Raw genomic sequence first — 19,943 nt, 5'->3', positions numbered from 1 at the left:
GATATAGCTCAGTGGCACAGTGCCTGCCTGGCAAGCACAAGGTCCTGAGTTCGATTCCGGTACCAAAAAAAATGTAGGTGAACCTCGGCCATACTGGGTCTTTGTGAAAACAGAAGCCCAGGCCATGGGTCCCGCGAGTCCCAGCCGGTGGAGGAAAACCTTGGGCTGTAGCTTCAGTTGCCTGCAGGGCAGTGTCAAGAGGGCGCTCTCGCTGCTGCCATCTCCACCCCTACGGTTTTGTTCTCGTCCAATGTTTCCCGCCTTTCTGTTACAACTGCTATCATCAACTGCTGCCGCGACCTTTCTGTAACTGTGTGCTTCCAAGTGCCAGGCAGTGGGCTGGGGCCGTGACCTCCGCTGCCCCCTCCACGCCTCCAGCCATCCTTTAAGGACCCAGGCGCAGCTCTGAACGCAGCACCAGGGCTGGCTGGGGCCCTTTCTTCCTACGAAGTTCCTGCCGTTTGCAGCGGGGAGGGCGATTAGATCAGTTACAAAAGTGCTAACATAGCATCACTTAATACTTACTTAAATTACATACTCTGAACAGCACTCCCCCACAGTGACATGGCAAATGGCCTTTGCACCGTACCTGTATGCTGTCAGTGGCCACCCATGCATAAGCTGTGTAAAGTAACTGGCGCACAGAGACTTGTAAAACTAAGCCAGGACAGGGGACAAAGTGACAGGCGGAATGCTGGTTGGCTGAAACAGCTCACTTCCTCCCCTTAATTGGCTTCTGTCTTAGTGTTAATTGACAAAGAGTTAAGAACCTTTCGAACAAATCTAGAAAAGCTGACCTTTGGAGTGCTGGTGACTTGTTAGGCAAATATGTCTTTATGGACTTCATAAAATGCAGATTGTGCAAACACATTCTCAGGAACTATTAAAAGCGCTGGGTGGCTACAGCAGGTCTCAAAGGTGGCCTTTGAGATACCTGGGTACTCAATATTTAGACATTTCAGAGAAAATGAGCATCAAGGACGCAATTACCACTTAAAAAGTGGATATCAGACGTTGCAGAATTCTCAGCAGCAGAATTACCTGGGGATTATTTCAGAAATGCAGATTCCTTGGCCCCCTTGTGCAGAGAGCTGACCCTGGAGGTCCGAGTGGGTGAGGGCATCTGTGCATTAACAAGCCCGGCAAATGAGCGAGCCGCGGGAGAGCAGCTTCAAGAAAAGGTATCGGTGCTGCCAGCAGCTCCCTCACGTTCGGCCGGCCCGAAGAACACAGGGAGCACGAGAGCCCAGAGCCCTTCATCCAGAAACGGAGAGCCCCCTGGAGCAGGAGGGACCCTGTCCCCATCCCTGCCTACACGAAGAACCAACAAACCACCCTGCCACCAGCGGGGCCACCCCTGGCACCAGGCGGACCTTCTTTCCGTCTACCCTTGCAAGGGGAGGGCTATCCGCTCCTCAAAGCACACAGAACCTGAGCGAGACCAACACATGCACTTGTGCTCCATGCGAACAGCCTCATGCCTCTACACTGACCCCGGCCCCAAAGCGACACCAGACTACACGGAGAAGCAAGGATCTGCAGCATCACAGAGGCTGTGGGCCCCGGAAAAGCACCTCAGGTGGGGCTCCATGTTCCGTGAGACACGGCTGCACCTGCCCACGCGAAGGGGGCCGGGCTGACGTGAGGCCTGAGGAGAGAAATCACTTCAGTGTCCCCCGGCCGTCAGCACAGTGGCAACTGGTGTGGCCGCAAACTGTGGTCCCAAAGGACTCACCAAGACACCCCTTCAACCTCTGTGAACGCGGAAGCCGAGGTGTCTTATCAAGCCTGCATCTGGGCAGAAACTGGGGTCACTGTGTGAGGAACAGGGCACCTCTCTCAGCTCCCACAGCCAAGACTTCCGAGCTCCCCACTTCGGTCCCCGAAGGGGCTGTGCAGTTCTACCACAAGTAACCCTGACCCCAAAGCTTATCAGAGCGGCTGTCACACACGTCTTCTCTCCTTGCCATGACTGCCAAAGTAAGTACTCAATGTGGTGGCTGAAAGTATTCCCAGGGCCACAAAGTAGCAAGTCTATAAACAGTTTATGAACGAGTATAAATTTGCAATAACCAAGAATGAGTACTTGGGACCAGAAGTGGCAGGGCACGCCTATAGTCCCAGCACTTGAGAGGCTGAGGCAGGAGAACAGATGTGAATTCGAGGCCAGCCTGGGTTACATAAGTGAGTTTATGGCCAGCCTGCACTACATAGTGAGACCCTGCCTCAAAAAAGAATGAGTACTTGTAAGAGTCAGTATGTCATGTATTGAAAAATTTACACAATCTATAAATTGTTAATATCCTCACTTCTAGGGATACTGCTGCATTAGACCGGCTAACAATCCAATTTACACCAACACACTACTGGTAAAACAACTTAGAAAAATGTCAAGTCTTTCAGAAAAGTGGAGGCTGAGGATATAGCTCAGCACTGCCTGGTAAGCGCAAGGTCCTGAGTTCAAGTCCTCATACCTGCCCCCCAAAAGAAAAGCAAAGCAGAGACCCAACAAGTTGCTTTTTCACAAGGGTGCACTACAGCATGCATTCATTCCACACAGGTTTTGTTTGAATTAAGTAATTCTTTTTTACTACTATCATTTTTATTTTGAGATAGGCTCTTGCCAAGTCACCGAGTTGTCCACGCTGGGCTTGAACTTGTGATCATCCTGCCTCAGCCTCCTAGTATGACTGCATTACAGGTATGTGCTACCCTGGGGACCATAATTCAGGCCTGGCTGAATGAATTAAACAATCTTTGATTCATACGCCAGGTTATGAACTCCCCCATCTCCAAACAGGGCTGACAAGGCCTTGCTCGGTCAGTTTCCACACATGTGAGTACCACACTTTTTGACACCACCATCCCACACGACAGTGGCAGTGACGGTAACACCCCTGGGTGCCGGCATTCTTCCTGCCCTGCAGAAGCGTGCCTCTGTTGATGTAAGTGCCGCAGTCAGTGTCGCCGTGGAGATGTCCCCCACCCTTCAGCCCCCGCCTCTGTCTGCCTGGGAACCCCGCAACCCCAGCCTAGCTGCTGCTCTCCAAGGCTGCCCAGTCCTCTCAGAGCCCTGTGCCCTGTCAGGACCTAGGACAGAAAGATGCTCCCACCACCGATGAACCACCAGCCACGTCTCAGTCCATCTGCCTCAACCTTCTGAGGAGGAGGCTAATGCTTGCGGGGAGGGCAGGGAAGGGGAGCAGAAGGCATGGACTGGGTGCTGGGAATCGTAAGCAGGGATGGGAGACAGCGCTGTTCAGGATGGCATCTTTTGGTAGAGAAGTTTTTCTTGAGTTCCTATCAAATTGTTAGTGAGTCTGTCCTATTAAGAGGTTTTAATTGTGGTAAAGTATGAATAAAAATATACCTTTTAACCATTTGAAGTGTCTAGCTCAGTAGCATCAAGTACAGTCATATTACCGTGCAAAACTGGTCCCATTTTTTTTTTTTTTTTGGGTATGGGGAATCAAACTCAGGACCTCACACTTGCCAGGACGTGTCCCATTTTTAAGTGTCCCCTTCTCACTTCCTGATAAGACACGGAAACAGGCTAGGGGCTCCCTTGCATTTCCAGGCAGTGCCACATTTGTGGGTGATAAGCTACAACCTTAACACCTGGCATCAGTTTTTGTGAGAGACGTCTGTGTTAAGTGAATGTATTTTCACTTCTAGGTAAAAGCATGAGTCTATACTTTCCCTTACATGCCAGTCCCAAGTTTAAAAGAAAAAGTTTCATGCAAAACTTTCAAATTCTAGGACTAGTCTTGGTCTCCTGTAACATTACTGGCCCCTATTCTATTAAAAAAGGGGGAGGGGAAGGAGGGGAGGCATGCTGGGTGTGGTGGTGCACATCTGTAATCACAGTACTCCAGGAATGAGGCAGGAAGCAGGAGGATCACAAGTTCGAGGCCACCCTGGGCACACAGTGAGCCAGCATGAACTACATATGGAGGCCCTGCCTCAAAAAAAAAGAGGCAAGGCTGGGGGTGTGGCTCAGTGGTAGAGCTCTTGCCTTGCATGCACAAGGCCCTAGGTTCCATCTCCGGCAAAAGACACACACACACACACACACACACACACACACACAAACACAAACACACGGAAAGCAAAGTAAAAACAAACAAAAAGTCAACCACTACTTCAACCATTAAAATCACTAAATTCATATCCTAAAGGCATCTGTGTTTCATCACCAACAAAAACCTCTGAAAAAGCCGGTGTGTGGTGACTCATGCCTGTAATCCCAGCACTCAGGAGGCTGAGGCAGTAGGATCACTGTGAGTACAAAGCCAGCTTGGACTACATGGAGTGCAGGGGCCAGAAGGAATTCCAAGAGAGAACCTGTCTCAAAATAAATAAATAGATAGATAGATAGATAAATAAATAAATAAAAACACATCATCAACAGGGTTTAGTTTCAACCAAACTTTAAAAAAACAATTAGGGCTGGAGATATAGCTCAGAGATATAAGCACTTGCCTGGCAAAGCACAAGGTCCCAAGTTCAATTCCTGGTACCCAAAAAGAAAAAAAAAAATCATTTGGCTGGGCATGGTCAAGCACGTGAGTAATCCCAGCACTCAGGAGGCTGAGGCAGGGGCTGGGGATTTAGCTTAGGCGGCACAGTGCCTACCTGGCAAGTGCGATGTTGTGAGTTTGATTCCTGGTACAGGGAAAAAAACAAAAACAAAAACAAAACAGGAGGCTGAGGCAGGAGGACTGTTGCAAATTCAACAGCAGCCTGGGCTACAAAGTGACCTCAGGGCCAGCTGGAACTGCATAGTGAGACACTGTCTCGAAAAGATAAAAAATAAATAAATAAATAACAGTTGTGATTTTAGACAGCTGTAGGTGATTTTGTCCATGTACTTTACAGCTTGCAATTAGTTTATTTTTATTGTCTCTATGGCCACTAACACGTCCATCAATTTGGCATCATCCTCCCAGGTCATCTGTTACCTGCCCCGAAATGAGAAAGGATAAGGACCAGAGGGTAGGTAGGTACAACTCCTCCAACACCCACTGCTCACTGATAGGGACAGTTCAGCAGGGGCAGGGTCTGTTTCGGGTTGCTCACCAACCCACACAGGGCCCAGGGCAGGGGTGGCAGTGGGCCACCCGTGTTGTTCTGCTGACTGCTGGTAGATACACTGCTTGACCCTGAACAAGAGGCCGGGGAAGAGTGACTTAGCAGGTGAACCACTGATAACCAAAGTGCCCTTAAGCCTTCAGGCTCACAAGGGACCCTTTCTGAGTAAGAATACCCTGCACACAGGGCTTAACCTAGAGAAACAAAGTAGGAGGGGCTGGACGCCAGAGAGAAGAAAATACTTTGAAAAAGGAAGTTTCAGCCAGGTGTGGTGGCACAAGCACTCCGGAGGCTGAGGCAGGAGGATCTCCACGCATTCAAGGCTAGCCTGTACTACATAGTGAGATCCTGTCTCAAAAAAAAAAAGAAAAGGAAGTTTCCTGTCTGACACAAGTAGTATGGCTCTCATCCTTCCAAGCAGAATCCTGACTGAAAAATAGTTTCAGAGTAGGACTGGGAATCAGATCACATCTCGCCATCGTGCAGTGCAGTGTGTCCTCCCAGGCTGTCTGTTGGGCCGCCTAAGGTTAGTGTCTTGGTTTTGGGACTGTCCCCCTTCCACAAGCCTAAATTTCTACAGGCCTCTTGCCATGACACTGAACTAGCTGTATGATTCAGTACAGAGGAGTTAAGGTATGGGCCAGCGACCTTATAAAAGAGTAAAAGCTACCATAAAAAACATTCCTTATGTGGGCATGGTGGTACATGTCTGAAGGCTGAGGCAGGAGGATTACCACAAGTTCAAGGGCACTGGGCACGTAGAGAGTTTAAGGCCAGCCTGAACTATATAGTGAGACCCTGTCTGGAAAAAAAAAACACTCCTTAGGTGACTTGCAGGTCAACTCTGTCCCTGTCCTCACCGTAGCAGCACCTGTTGGGTTATAAGGGCAATGACTTCTCACAACAATGTTCCCAAACTGCCATGCTTCCATCCAGGCACCCCCTCGGGACGCCTGCAGACGAGCCTTTGCTTCCTGTTATGGCCACACCGCCTTGTCAGCGAACATCAAAAGCAAACAGAACAGAAGGCAAGAAAGCTGGGGAGAAGAAAATAGCAAAGGTGATGTCCCGTGAACTTTTTTCCTGGTGCCCAGGTACAAAAACACCTGGGAACTTTACATGTCCCTCTCATCTCAGGGCTCAGCCCTCTTCCAGGACGGAGAGCTGCAGCCGTTCCGACTCCATCCCCGTCCTCCGGGACAGAACACCCCTATGCCTTCGTACCCAGCCCTCCCGCCATCCCAGGTCCACCACACAGGAGCAGCGTGCGGCAAACTCATCCGCCTCCCCCTTGCACAGGCAGGTCCCCAGGCTGGCCATCTCCTCGGGGCTGATGTTCCATGTCCACAGGAGCCAGGCTGATCTGAACGGGCCACGCCTCCCATCTGCTACGGTTCAATAACACAGGGCCAGCAAATGTTGCGAAGGTTTAAACACAGAACCCCAAACAGGACCGAACCAAAATGAGATGCCGTGGTCCAAACCACCAACTTTGGGGGCTGTGTAACCCTGTGCTATCACGCACCTCTCCAGGCTGCAGTTTATGTATCACGGAGGGAGCTGCGTGGTATTTCCCTAAGCTCCTCTCCACTCTAAAATGCTGCAAAGGCTGTACTCAAGCAGGACAGGGCACACACCTGCCACTTCACTAGGGGCCCAGGTTAGTTCCGAGCTGTACATCTGAGCTACCCGGTGGGTTGGTTAATTCTGTTCTATAAGTCTCCTTGACCACCTTCCAATTGTAACGTCCCCTGTCCTAGAAGGCAGGTTTCTACATCACGTCCACTACGTTGAGCTGCTGTGTCAGACAGAAGAGCGCTGCCCAGATGTCAGAGACACCTTGTGCTTGCCTGGCAGGTGCTTACGCCTCTGAGCTAAATCCTCAACAAATATCAACTAGGAACTCAGCAGTACTTGAATGAGGCTGTATTTTATTATTCTACAAATGCAGCTAGGTCCACCGTGCACTCCCAGCTGCCCGTCTGGAACCACTGGGCGGGCGGTAGTTAGTTCAAGGCTTGCAGACTAGGTGTCTAAACGCAGGGCAGGGTAAGTCTTATTCATGTTTCTCTGAAAGAAAAACGACAGGCTAATGAGCAAAGCTAGGAGGTCCCACTGCACCTACCTCCCACTGAAGATCACAGAATTTTCACATTTTTGATTATCACTTTTTGGGGAACAAATGGTTTCTCCCCGATTTTAGTCCTCTGAGCTATTCTCCGCTGGCCCAAGCAATGCGGCCTCAACTCCAACAAGGCCCTCTTCCCATTCTTATTCCAGTCTCTCCCCTACTTCGCACCAGGAATTATCTCTGAAGAGTACAAACTGACAAGTGATGGATAATTTGCATTTTAACCCTATTCAAATTGGAGTAAATGGTTTAATATGCATACTAATATTCCATCATTATTCCAATTAAGGAAACTATTATGTTAAAGTGTTTAATCAGGAGAATTAGGGAGAATTCCAGACACCTAAAATTAACCTTTAATAGTCTTGACATTCATTCGTTTAAGTGCAATTTGCCCAGCCATAAGCAACTCTCTTAAGATTTCTGCTTAGGCACGTGGGGATTCCTGATAAGACCTAAAAGCAATTCATTTCCTAACTAGATTGCTGTCTGAAAGAATAAACTAAAAGGGTGGCAATTTAAATACAATCAAATCCCCAAGCAGTCACATTCCAGAAGACTTACACATCATCATCTTGATCCCCAGTAAAAACAATGCCATTTGCATCAAAAACAACACAGCCACTTCCTCTTTCTCTGACCTTCTCTGTTTAATTACTTCCTGTGATTTCTTGTAGAGCTGAGCTCGCCTGCCTCCCAGGGCAGCAAGCTTTCCTTGCAGGACTGATTTGTTCGGAAGGTGCACGATGCCAACCGACCCTTAAGCCCTTCCATACCCAGTTTGAGGACTTCACATAACTAAGCGATGGATTTCTTGGACCTCCTGGCTTTCATCAAGAACTTTTCTAAAAACCTAAGTAAAGAAAAAATTTGTCCTGGTCATGTCCATCTAAAATCAAACTACACTTCTGTTAAAAATTTATCACCTCAGCCAGGTGTGGTGGTGCACACCTATAATCCCAGCACTCGGGAGGCTGAGGCAGGAGAATCCTTGCGAGTTCGAGGCCAGCCTGGGCTACAAAGTGAGCTCAAGGCCAGCCTGAACTGCATGGTGAGACCCTGTTTCAAAAAGACTGAAAAAGAAAAAGAAAGAAAGAAAGAAAGAAAGAAAGAAAGAAAGAAAGAAAGAAAGGAAGAAAGAAAAATCATCATCTCAGGGTTACAGAATCAAGATCCTCATTTTGTCAGATTTCCCCAGCCATGCCCCATGCAAGTTCAAGTTTGAGAAGCACCTTCTCAGGCAAACAGCTAGGCTCCAACTCAGCGCCAGCTGAAGGGTACGCTCTGGTAGCTAAGCGCTCTCGGGCACCCTCCTGCAGCAGTCATGGGCTTGTTCTTCGAAAACAAACCTGTGTTCAGACCTCAGTGCAGAAAGGGCCACCTCACTGCACTCCGGCTCCCTGCGCCACAGAGCCCAACAAGAGTGCAAAGAAGAAATTTCACCTCAGCTCTGAAGTGTTTACACGGTAACATGAGCCAAGCTATACACACAACACTACGTGTTGTACAAGACAGCGGAGGCCCGCTATGACCCATAGTGTCCCCCTGAAGTCAAGGACAGGGATGAAAATCAACCAAGCCTGTCCCGTGACCTCAGGCAGGACACTTAACCTCTCAGAATCTTTTCCTCACCTGTAGTGTGTGAACACCCAACAGCCACACACATTCCATCCAGGAGTGAACGTACACACGCATCTATGTTCTACACACACACACGTACACACGCATCTATGTTCCACACACACACATACACACGCATCCATGTTCTACACACACACACACTCCTCCCACGCCCTAAAGATCACTGAGGAGCTTGCTGGTTCCGGAATCTGGTAAGGGCCCGGGCCTTTAAGCGCCCCTTGAAGTTTCCCCCTGCAAATCTGGGCGGACCCACACTGGTGCCCCTTCCAGCCAGCAGCAGCTTCGGAGGGAAGCCAGCTGGAAAGAGGGGAGCAGAGGGAGCCACTCTAGCAATTAGTCAGCCATCAAGACAACACTGCCCTCTACCCTAAGGCGTAAGAATGTAGCTAACACCCTACAAAATCAGTTCCCCAAGGGCCGGGACTTCCTGAACTGCAGCTCCGGTTATGCAGGGTGGATTAGAGGCTACCTATTTGCAAAATGCATGGTATGTGGGAGGCAATCAAAGAGCTGGTCATTCCTTTACCTCTGGCGGAGCCCTCAATGTTGTTTTATCTGACTAATTTACACACAAAGCCAGGTGTGGTGGTCCATGTCTGTAATCCCAGCACTCTGGGAGGCTGAGGCAGGAGAACTGCAAGTTTCACCAGCCAGGGCAATTTAGAGACTTAACAAGACGCTGCCACAAAAAGGGCTGGGAGCGCTCTGGGGATGTAGCTTAGTGAAAGGACCTGAGTTCAACTCCCAGTATTGTAACAACTACAGTAATTTACATATGGTTTTGCATTGGGGCCCAAGTACATTCTCAAATTGAAGTTCTTTAGATCCAAAGTTGAAATCCAATTCAAACTCCAAATCAACACCTACAATCTAGTACTCCCTAATCTTCCTTAGTCAAAAAGACATTCAAGTGGCTGGGGATATAGCTCAGGGCACAGCGCCTGCCTGGCAAGCACAAGGTCCTGAGTTCGATTCCCAGTACCAAAAAAAAAACAAAAAAAAAAACACCCACAAACAAAAAGACATCAAAGAGGGGGCTGGGGGTTTAGCTCAGTGGCACAGCGCCTGCCTGGCAAGTGTGAGGTTGTGAGTTCGATTCCCAGTACCGGAAAAAAAAAAACCCAAAAAAGAAAAAAAGACACATCAAAGAATAGACAGTAAAGGCTGCAAAGCTGGTTGGCTGACAGAAGACACCTGCGCTGAATGCCCCCTGCTCCACACACACACAGGACAGCAAAGCGACCATTGGAGCCAGAAGCAAGAAGGCCGCCTGCGGCCACCTAGCAGGACGGACTTGCTGTGGAATTTTGAGCCTGAGGGGGAAAAAGTGATTTGACTTACTCATTTGGCAATGGAGATTTAATAACTATATTACGACTATTTGCTCTTTTAAGGCGGTGGAAGGTCTGTGACTTGAATAAAGTTTTGGGATGCTGACGATGAATTCCAACGGCCTAGCACTACATCAGTATTCTCACACTCTCACTTTCCTTCCCTCCCCCGGAAGTATAAAATGAAATGGCCCTGTGGCACTCAAGGAGACAAAACCCGTCATAAGCCAACACCCTCCAAAAGAACCTGCTCGCCACCTACCACGTCCAACTTTGACTTTGTTGTAGGAACAATCTGAAAGCTGCTGGTAATGAGGACTTTTAGGCCACAGATCTGGAAAGGGTGGCGAGGGGGCCAAGCGTTTCTTTCTACAGACAGGGACGCCCTGGGAGAGAAAACAAGCGCTGAAAGTCCTCAGCCAGATGTGGTAGCATACGCCTGTCATCATAGCACTCTGGAAGGCTGAAGCGGGAGGACTGCAAGTTTGAGCTCAGGCCAGGCAACTCAGCCAGCTCAGTGAGACCCTGTCTTGAAAGTAAGGAGCACCTGTAATCCTAGCACTTGGGAGGCTGAGGCAGGAGGATCATTGTGAGTTCGAGGCCAGCCTGGGCTACAAAGTGAGCTCAAGGCCAGCCTGAACAAAAGACAAACCCCCTCCCCCCCGCCAAAAAACAACCCAGAGATGCAGCTCAACGTGAAGGCCCTGGGTTCAAAATCTCACAATCGTCAACTACAACACGGAGGAAAGGGGCACGACTGATAGAGTGTGAAAACCAAGGTGCAGGGGAAACGGCAGAACTGGACTTCCAGGCGCTAATTCTCCTTCCATAAATGCTCCAAGGAGCCATGAACAAGTCACAAAGGTGACAAGGGTGACAGGTATAAAATGTGAATCTCGCCAGGGATATAGCTCAGTGGCGCAGCGCCTGCCTGCCAAGTGCAAAGTCCTGGGTTTGATTGCTGGTACCAATAAATAAGTAAATAAATAAAACGAGAACCTCATTTCCTGCTTCAAGATTGCTGTAAGGCTAAAACAGAGGGTGGACCCTCTCTGCCTTGTACATTCTGAAACAAAACATTGCCTCGTTTTGTGTCAGGAGACACCAGAGTGGGAGAATCCACTGAATTCTCAACATATCAGGTGCATGATACTCCTTTGTAAGACTTGTGGCTTAGGACACTCACCCTGGTCCCTTCAGAAGGGAGCAGAGGTGGGGTGTAACCCCAAAGCCCTTTTCTTTAACAGTTTTAAAAAAAACCTCAGGGGGCTAGGGCTTCAGCTCAGCGGCACAGCGCCTGCCTGGCAAGTGGGAGGTCGTGAGTTCCATTCCCGGTACGGGAAACCCGCCCCCACGAAAAAGCAGCCTCAGATGTGGGAACAACGTAAACAATCATTTAACTTTTATAAAAAGTGAAGATATTTTTTTTCAATTAGTATTTGTTTCAAGCAAGCAATAAATGTCTGCAGAAAGCCTAATGTGTGAGCCAGGTGTGGTGACACATGCCTGTTATCCCAGCACTTGGGAGGCTGAGGCAGAAGGACTGCTGCGAGTTCAAGGCCGGCCCTCAAAAAAGACCAAAAATAAATAAATAAATAAGGGAAGCCTACTGTGTGCTGGGCACTAGGCCAGGGCAAGGGCGTAAAGGTCAAAGAGTTCCTCCCACAGGGACAGCAGGCGGGGAGGCTTCCCGTGCATTCTCAGGTGGGCCGCAAACGCAAAATAAACAGAGCTTATCTGAACAATCGGCGCTGCAGGCAGCGCCAAAGCTATGCAATGGAAAAAGAAATGAGAGGCGTGAGCAGTGAGAGGAGTTCCTACCAGGTGAGCCCGGACAATTACAAAACCTTGGAAGCATTTATGAATGGATCACAACGAATATATTTAAGAATGAAAACAACCAGGTTTGAAAAATCATTATTAAAAAAAGAGAAAAACCATTATTTCAGTCCCTGTCCAAGAAAGATGACAGGCATACTTTAGAAGCTGCCCTGTCTGTTCTAGTCTTGCCAATCACACATTACATGCCAGGATGATATCAAAATCTACTTCTTTACCTCTACCCTCGAACTGCAAGTAAACAGAGAAATTTAGTTTTTCAGTAGTTTCCCGTAACTGGGCAGGTGGGCACGGTGCTCATCCCAGCGCTCCCAGAGGCTGTGGTTGGATTACAAATCCATGTGCTGCTGGGGTAATTTAGTGAGCGCTAGCATCAAAACAAATGAAAGGGGCTGGGGGTGCAGCTCAGTGCAAAGGCCCCTTGGATTGATCCCCAGTACCGGGGGGAAAAATGTCACCCATCTTGAAAGTAACATAAATAACAGAAGCACAATTTGATAACACCTGTGCAGCGGGCTATATGTGAACATTCTGTTGGTGAAGATCGCCTGAGAAAGGGAAATGAATAGTTATGAAACACTTGGGTTTTTTTGTTGGTGGTGGTGCCGGGAATCGAACTCAGGACCTCACGCTTGGCCAGAAAGGTGCTGTTCCACTGAGCTACATCCCAGGCCCTAAAACACTTGCTATCTAACTTAGGGAACTCCTATGCCAGTCATAGAAGTGCTTCCCTAATCCTAGCCTGACTTTTTCCCTGAAGCACAGTAGGCTTAGATCTGCCCCTCAACCCTCCTCAGGGCGGGCAAACAGGGCCCCCCGTGTGCATCAGTGCCAAATACTCCTCCTTCACAGTGACCAGAGTGCTAGAAAAATCCCTAAAATCTTATCAATGTCCTGACCTTAAACACAGATAAAAAGAAACATTCTTAACAACAAATGGTCAAGTTTATCAATATGACTGGGTTTAAAAAAAAAAAAAAAGCCTGATTTCCTTAAGAGAAAATGAGCCAAAACAAACAACCACACACAGCAAAACTTCCTGCTCTGCCTCTATCATCATCGTGTTCTATTTCTGAGGACTGTGCTGTGAGATTGCGCATTTGTGCTCAGCCAGTAATACAGGAGCTATGCCAATCCTGGAGTTCATCAGCACAGCTGTCTCCGACTTGAAGTGTTAGGGCTCCACCAGAACCCCGCAGCTACTGCAAATTGTTCACATTGTGATTTCTGCAGATTCTCCTGCAGAGGCAGAAACGGGGGCCCTGCCATTCTGTGCTCAAGATCCATTCCACAGTTCCCACAACCAGGATGGGAATCAAAATGGTTTTGAGCCCAGCACTTGTAATCCCAGCACCTGGGAGGCTGAGGTAGTAGGATCATTGCGAGTTCGAGACCAGCCTGGGCTACAAAGCGAGCTCAAGGCCAGCCTGCACTGCATAGCAAGACCCTATCTCAAAAAGACTGAAAAAAAAAAAAAAATGGTTTTGAATTGCCAGTGACAGACCCCACCACAAGATAAATCCTGCAGGCTCCTCAATACCATGAAACGTACCAAGGCCTTCCCTCAAACATGGCAACTTTCTCAGGTTTCCTTACACCCTACGTTAACCAAATGTCACGAGCATAATTATTGCATTAGTCTACAGGAGCTAAACGCTACTTGCAAATAATTAAATCTATTATTTTTTTTCAATGGATATCAATTAGACACAATACACCCAATGTTTTTATTTATTTATTTTTTGTCTTTTTGAGACAGGGTCTCACTATACAGTTCAGGCTGACCTTGAGCTCACTTTGTAGCCCAGGCTGGTCTCGAACTCACAGTGATCCTTCTGCCTCAGCCTCCAGAGTGCTGGGATTACAGGCGAGCGCCACTACGCCCGGCTCAATACACCCAATGGTACGGGACCGACAACTAGCAAGCTAAGAAGTTGAGAGGTTCCAGACATGGTAGCACACACCTATAGTCCCAGCACTTGGGAGGCTGAGGCAGGGGAATCACCATGAGTTCTGAGTTCAAGGCCAGCCTGCCCTACATAGCGAAGCCTTGTCTCACCACCCAAGTAGAGAGGTAACTACAAATCAAAAAATATATATTCTGATGCAGAATCTAGCTGGGTACTGAGCTGAACTCCAAATGGTGAGAACTGGCATAATGTGCAGGGAGCAAACACTACAAAGAGTCCTCATTGTAGACCTGCAGAGTAGGGCGAGGGTGGGAAATGTCACGGAGGACCTCCCAGCGCAGTGGCTCAGAGCTGGCTGGGAGAATAAGCAGAACTGCACCTGCAGAAGGTTAGAAGGAGGAAAGAATGTTTTGGGAGTATTTCCACGGCTTCACTTTTTAAATATATTTTATTGATTAAAGAAACTGGAAAGCAGAGGGGACCTGCCACAGTAGAAATGGGAGTAGCATGGGCTACCATCCCTGTGGAAATAAATTCAGACAGCCAGCAGCAGATAGAGGCTGGTCTACCGCTGAGGGGGCTGCGCAGCCTTCCGGAAGCCACTGAACTTTACACAAGGGCAGGGCCTGGCTCACAAGCTCCCGAAGTCCGTCCAAGGTTTTTGTTTTGTCTTGCTTTCAGGATTTTCTAATGCAGAAACAGCTCCACATTTTTAACATTAAAGGATTCTACTTGTGTAAGGTAGAAACATGCCCCTTTTTAAAGCTAAGTGAAGGGGCTGGGGATTTAGCTCAGCGGCACAGCACCTGCCTGACAAGCGCAAGGTCGTGAGTTCGATTCCCAGTACTGGAAAAAAAAAAAAAAACCCGAAAAAAAAGCTAAGTGAAGACAATGGATCAATATTTATATTCATTCCTACAACTGTTATTTCAATTTATGTAGATTAAATACTCCAGTAATATCTGAATTCCCTCTACCCCATCCCATAATCTTGAGGTGGATCACAGAATACTCAACCCCAAATTTTTTTTAATTTTAATTTTTAATTTTTTTTGGTTTTTTGAATTAGGGTCTCACTATGTAGCCCAGGCTGGCCTTTAACTCACAGTGATCCTCCTGCCTCAGCCTCCTGCGTGCTGAGAATACAGATGTGCACGACAACATCCAGCCCCAAATTTACTTAAATTCACTTTAATTCAGTATGCTCTTCATGCCTCACAACACTTTTGGGGAAGATACATCAGAAAAACCACTGCAATGATGGTGTAGCCAATTCAGAAAAATTATAAACCAACAGCATGACTGGCCAGAAAGGATGGGAGCTCCAAAGTCCAGAGTGACTAAGACTGGGGCTGGGGCTGTAGCTCAGTACCATAGTAGAGCTCTTGCCTAGTATGTGTAAGGCCCTACAGTCTGGACCATGCTCCTAGGGTGCTCAATTCCCAGCTCCTTCAGTTACTAACAGCTACTTAATCCCCTGCATCTCAGTCTACCCAACTATAAATGGGAATAAAATAATACCCTTTCCCTCACAAAACTGCTTCTGAGAACGGCCAGGCATGGTGGCACATGCCCGTAGTCCCAGCACTCAGGAGGCTGAGACAGGAGGATCACTGCAAGTTCGAGGCCATCCAGAACTACATAGTGAGACCCCGCCTCAAACAAACACACACACACACACACACAAGTACTACTAAATCACTAAAGCGCTATAAAAAGCATTTGCTGTCTTGGGCAAGGAACTTTCTTTATGCTTCCTCCCCAATTAAAAGGGTAACACCTCCCTCAGGTCGCTATCTGCAAATTCCCAAGCGGAGTCTGTGAGACAAGATCACGGTGCTGAACAAAAGCCACACGGGACACCTACTTTTACACTCTGGTGTCGGTCCTGTGCCCTCCCATAAGCTATCTCACTTAATCCTCTCAGCAGCTCCACGGAAATAGGGGGGATTCACCCCCACTGTATCCATCTGCACAACACCAAGGTGAGCCCAGGAAGCAGGGGCCTCAGCTCATGAAGTGAACACGCCAGAGCTGTGAACTGTAAGTTTATGTTACAAATGCCTTTCACTCAGGGCCTCTTACTGATCTCGGGCTGAGTAACTAACTAGTTAAAGGCATTTTTCAGATAATTCAGGCCGAGTGTCAAAGACATCAAGGAATTATACCTTAATTTAGTAAAGTTCGATAATGGGACTGTAGTTTCACCGAGAAACATTTTTATCTTTTCAGAAGTAGGCTCAAGTATTCAGGTCTAAAGACCTTGATGCCTGCAAAGTCTCTGGAATAGTTTGGCAAAAATATTTAAGCCTTTTTTTTAAAAAAAGGGAGAACTTTTCAGCAATAGGAAAAATATGACTGAAGGTGAAGGTGCAAATCCATTCTTGGCAAAAAGCAGGTTACAGAAAAGAAATCCTGAGAACAAAAGAGAAAGCTGAAGCTGGCATGGTGCACACCCATGATCCCAGCCCTCTAGGAGGCCAAGGCAGCTGGACTGCAAGTTCGAGCCCAGTCTAGACAATTTAGTGAGACCTTGTCTCAAAACTTACAAAAAAAGAAAATAATTTTTCCAGAGGAGGGGTAGGAATGCAGCTCAAGGCAAAGGTCCTAGCTTCAACTCCTGATGCAAAGAAGGCAAGAAAGAAGGAAAGAAGTAAAGAAGGAAAGAAGGAAAGAAGGAAGGAAGGAAGGAAGGCAGGAAGGAAGGAAGGGGAGGAAGAGAAGGAGGGAGGCAGTTCCATATTTCCAAAGCATTTGCAGCCAAGATCAAATGTTTTAAAGATAGATAAAATTTCTAAGGTTAAAAAAAAAAAATTTCCCATTCCTATGTACAAAACACTACTTACAAGATGGGTGTGGTGGTGCATGCTTATAATCCCAGCACTCAGGAGGATCACTGTAAATTTGAGGCCGGCCTGGGCTACACAGCGACTTCAAGCCCAACCTGAACTACAAAGTAAGACCCTGCCTCAAAAAAAACAAAGAAAAACAAAAACCTGGGGCCAGGGAGTTAGCTCAGGGGGGCATGTCTGCCTGGCAAGCCTGAGGTCCTGATTCCCAGTACCACTCCCTAAAAAAACCTACTTACAGTAGTTTGCTGACACACTCTACATGTGTGCTTGAGCACAGTGTGCTGGGGATCGAACCCAGGCTTTGGCACATGCTAGGTAATCATTCCACTACTGCCTCAATTGTCTAAATCATAAAAGAAAAAATATCTGTAGCAACGTAAACCTTAAGATGCATTTTTTTTCTATTTTTTGTTTTCTGAAACAAGAGTCTCAAAATGTAGTTCAGGCTGGCCTTGAATTCACTAGGTAGCCCATGCTGGCCCCGAACTTGGAGTAATCCTCCTGCCTCAGCTTCCAAAGTGCTGGGAGTACAGGTGTGCACCAGCATGCCTAGCAAGATGAATTTCTTTCCGGAGTAAATTTCTTTCTGGAGTTAGAGCAAAGGAGAACAGTCAGTGTACAAATTTTCTATATGGAAATTATCTTTGGGGATCATCAACCAAACCAGTCAAGATTTCCTGTACCACATATAGTTCTGAATTGACATAAAAAAGGACATTAAGAGATGTTATTTTTTGAAGTTAAGCACAACTGACCCGTTGCAAGATCCTGACTTACTACACTGATGCTAAATGTAACAGGTATGTAAATAGCTGAACCATTTGATTAAAAACACTGACTATATTGTAGAACATCAAGAAAATCTATTTTAGGAGCTGGGTATGTAGCCTGGGTTTTAGTGCTTGCCCTACACACTTGAGGCCCCCTAGGTTTGATTCCCAGCATGGTTTTATTTTTATTTTTTTAATTTATTTTTGGTCTTTTTCAGACAGGGTCTCACTATGCAGTTCAGGCTGGCCTTGAGCTCATTTTGTAGCCCATCTGGCCTCGAACTCACAATGATCCTCCTGCCTCAACCTCCTGAGTGCTGAAATTACAGGCGTGCACCACCATGCTCGGCTTCCAGCATGGTTTTAAAGAAATCTATTTTAAACTGGGGGTGGTGGTGCACGCCTGTAATCCCAGCACTCCGGAGGCTGAGGCAGGAGGATCATTGTGAGTTCGAGGCCAGATGGGCTACAAAATGAGCTCAAGGCCAGCCTGAATTGCATAGTGAGACCCTGTCTGAAAAAGACAAAAATAAAAACAAAGCAAAACAAAAAACTTTAGGCTAAGCTGGCTACCACAATGAAGTAGTAATTTTACAGTACTGTGCATGTCCAGTGTGCCCCACCTCCAACAACAACAAAACCAGCATGGCAACCTCTGTAACTGAGAAAGAGAAGCCTTCCTGGCACTAACATTTCAAAGCAGTTGTTCAGATGGGTCTTTACATAGGAGCACTGAACACCATAAGGGATAGTGACTGCGGTGGTTAGTAGTTTTCTGCCCATTCCGCTGCTTTCTTCCTGGGCATTGCATTTCCTATCTAAGCCAAGGTCATTACGTTAAAAGTAACTCCCAGAAGGCCATTTCCGCAGTGGCCAAGGCCCCCAGGTTTTCTATTTCTCGCACTGAAACCAGATTGTCTGCTCTCAATCAGACGATTTAAGCACTGTTCCTGCTACTGAATTTGCTCCTGAAAAGGAGACGGATTTCATGTGCTGAAATCCCACCTGAAATCCTTTTGCTCGGGAGAGCAGCAGGGTGGGATGCAAAGATGACCTGCTGCTGAGGAAGAGCGACAGGCCGGATCTGCGCGCTCAAGGGATGCAGCTAAGGAACCCAATGAAGGGTGGCCAAACCTCTTCCAAAAGCCCAAGCCCAGAGCACACCACTGTCTTTCACTGAGCTTCCTGCTCAGGAGTGCAGGTATGAACAGCATCAGAAAAATATCTGTTTAGGGCCACATTCAAAAGGGTCAAGGCCAGGGCCTGGGATGTAGCTCTGTGGCACAAGCTCCTGCCTGGCAAGTGTAAGGTCCCAGAGTTCGATTCCCAGTACCAAAAACAAACAAAAAAAATGGGCAAGGCCTAGCAGGAGGTACGTTCCTTCTCCTTTGCATTTTCTCCACTAAAAGCATAACTGTTTTTCACTTTACCATTTCAGGATGGATACATGAAAGCAAAGACAAATGTCTGATATAGACAGTGTGTCACCAGATTTGCACACCAGCACACACTGGCAGATCTGAGGTTACTGTACTCATGGCTCCCTGGGGACCCACAGGAAGGAATTCCGCTTCCCGAACATTAGCCCCTCCGACCCCGGGCAACAGATGCCAAAAGATACCGGGGCATTTAAAAAGAAGTCAGCTTTCTGAAGAGTAGAGCACTGCTTCGTCACCTGCTGCAAAAGAAGACCTTCAAGCCTCCCGGTGGCCCAGCCCTGAGTCACTTCCCCTCACTGCACTATTGAGTCTCCACGTTCGGGAGAGGGGGTGCAGGAGGGCAAAGGAAAACACAGGGAGCCTGAAGCGGTGGCCCTCGGCCGCGACTCCCCGGCTCCGCCCGCGCGGGCTCCCTCCGAGTCCCCACCGCTGCTGAGCGGCTCTCCTCGGCCGGGCGGGCGCCGCAGCTACCTTGGCTAATGGCAGCTCTGAATGGAAGCAGCCCCGCTCCGGATTTATGAATGTGCAGGGGAGGAGGGATATCATGTGACAATAAAGGAGAGGTCTTATTCACAAAAAAAAAAAATTGGCTGGTGGCGGGCAGAGGCACTAGACGCGACGGCAGCAGTGGCCGTGCGGGGACAGCACCGACCGCAGGTCGGAGACCCGAGGCGCCCGACCCTGCGGCCCCGCCCCCGTCGCACCCTGGAGGGGGAGAAGCCCCCGCTGGGGGCGACAAAGCCAAACCCGACCAGGCGACTGCGAGGCGGGAGGGAGGGGCACCCCGGCCAGGGGACGCGACGAGCACTGGTCCCCAGCCGGAGGCCCTCGGGTGGAGCGCCCGGAGCATTGTTCCCCTCGGGCCCGCGGGCCGGGCACACGCGCGTGCACGCGCACACGCGGGCGCGCGGACACACGCGACCGCAGACAGCGCGCTGC

At 48.3% G+C, this 19,943-nt stretch overlaps 1 protein-coding gene across 2 annotated transcripts in view; it reads right to left on the bottom strand.

Moving 5' to 3' along the window:
• The window catches only part of Spred2 (sprouty-related, EVH1 domain containing 2), a 116,551-nt gene that overhangs the window by 95,777 nt on the left and 831 nt on the right, over window positions 1–19,943 (bottom strand). The window lies entirely within an intron of this gene.

Source organism: Chinchilla lanigera, unplaced genomic scaffold (assembly GCF_000276665.1).
Source record: "Chinchilla lanigera isolate Chin_1 unplaced genomic scaffold, ChiLan1.0 scaffold00023, whole genome shotgun sequence".
Lineage (NCBI taxonomy): Eukaryota > Metazoa > Chordata > Mammalia > Rodentia > Chinchillidae > Chinchilla > Chinchilla lanigera.
The sequence above is the reverse complement of the archived record's forward strand: the minus strand, read 5'-3'. Positions and strand labels throughout refer to the sequence as shown.